Raw genomic sequence first — 1,731 nt, forward strand, 5'->3', positions numbered from 1 at the left:
TGAAGTTCCTATTATAGCAGGAAGGAAGAAAGGAAAGAAAGCAGGGATCTCTGATGTTGTCTAGGGAAAGGGGAGATAACTCTTCTGTTGCCTGTTTCCTGCCGTTAGTGTCCCCTTACAGAATGACTGCAGCAAGGGAAACCCAGGTCACTTGACCTTGAACAGTGCCTAACAACTCCATCTGCAGCTATAGGTTCAGCAAAACAACAACTCGAATTTCATAGTTTCTTCCTGGTCTTTGGGTTGTTTAAGAATTCTTCCCAGATACTTACCTGGCAGGGGAGATACCATGATCACGAAGGTGGTTTTCCCAGGGCGAGGCTTATCCATTGCACTCCGGATGTGCTGACCCCTGCGATTTCCCCAAATGTGGGAAACTCGACTGCATAATTTGTGGTAGTGGGAGACTGCGTTCGCGCTCTCCCCTAAATAGAAAGAAAAAAAAAGGGGGGGGGGAGAAGAATTCTTCCCAGGGAGAAAACAAAGAAACAACAACTCTCAGATTGGTTTGTCTAAAATAATGTTAATGTAGAATAAAAATCAGGACAATAGAAAGCTAAAATTATTTTTCATGTTCATTTAAATGAGTGGTACTCATTGCAAGAAGTGTTAATATAAATGTTATGAAATCTTGACCTTCCTCTGATGACCTGAGACGAGAGTTTCCTGCCCTGGCTGGTTAGTGTAAGGTATTTTTCCCCACCAAGAAAGAAGGAAAGGGCCAGAGCCATGAAGTGTGGAATTATAAAAGGCTTTATTGAGTACAGAGCGGGTATTCTGCCCGATGAGGTTCCCTAGCCCCAGGGACAGAGGCTAGAGGCTAGGCAAGTCGGCTAGGCAATTCGCAAGGAGTGACCTGCATGGGAGATATTTAGAGGGTCACTAGGGTGGTCGAGCTAATATGACGTGGTGAAATCTCACTGGCTGATGGAGGTATCACTTTTTTCCAAAGGATTCCTGGGAAGTTTCTTTTGGTGCGCTTGGCTGTGGGTGGTTCTAGCTAAATTCTCAGGGTATGGGATACCCACGTGACCTTCCCCCATTATCCACCGACCTTACATTTTGACCTTTTGTGTTAAATAGAATAGGGGCACTGTTTATTCGTCTGGCTACTTCCTGCTGATTAGGTGCATCATGGGGAGGGGAGATTGGAAGGAGGTGGCTTTGAGGGGTGACAGGAGGAACATCTATTTGGCTGTGAGTTGAGAAACTTTGTGGATGTGGTCCTGTAAGGATTTTTTTAAAAGAGGAGTAATAGGGGGATCTGCAGGGTCCAGTCTTTTGGTGAGCTGGAGATGGATGGAGTCCAGTGGTTCCGACTGCCAGTGGTCCTGTATGGAGGCAAGCTTAAGGCAAAACTGAATGTCAGGAGTGGCCTAAGAAGGAGAAAGAAAGGGGTCCCATCCATTCCCATAACTGAGAACCGTGAGGGAACTAGAGGTCCAGAGTGTGACTGCAAAACAGAGAAGGTAGCCCCCGTGTCCACAAGAAATGAGATGGACTTACCCACTAGTTGCAGCGTACCCTGGGTTCTCCAAGTCCAGGCCGTGTCCTAGAAGTTTGAGCGATGCACCCACCTGGCTGGATTGGCCTTCCCATTTGGGCAGCTTGTCCTCCACGTGGAGGCGCTGAGGAAAAGCCTATTGCCCAAAGGGGCAATTGCTCTGCCAGTGACCAGGCAGCTTGCAGTCAGGGCAGGGCTCAGTGGGCAGCTGAGGTAGGGGCCCTGCT

General features: G+C 48.0%; 1 non-coding gene across 1 annotated transcript; it reads left to right on the forward strand.

Annotated features, from left to right (window-relative positions):
* The first annotated feature begins 264 nt into the window (after positions 1–264).
* On the forward strand, positions 265–428 carry LOC136404495 (U1 spliceosomal RNA). Its single transcript, XR_010751263.1, has one exon. It is a non-coding gene; the product is annotated as a U1 spliceosomal RNA (small nuclear RNA).
* Positions 429–1,731: the final 1,303 nt, after the last annotated feature.

The sequence above is a fragment of the Saccopteryx leptura genome, chromosome 4 (genome assembly GCF_036850995.1).
Source record: "Saccopteryx leptura isolate mSacLep1 chromosome 4, mSacLep1_pri_phased_curated, whole genome shotgun sequence".
Classification (NCBI taxonomy): Eukaryota; Metazoa; Chordata; class Mammalia; order Chiroptera; family Emballonuridae; genus Saccopteryx; species Saccopteryx leptura.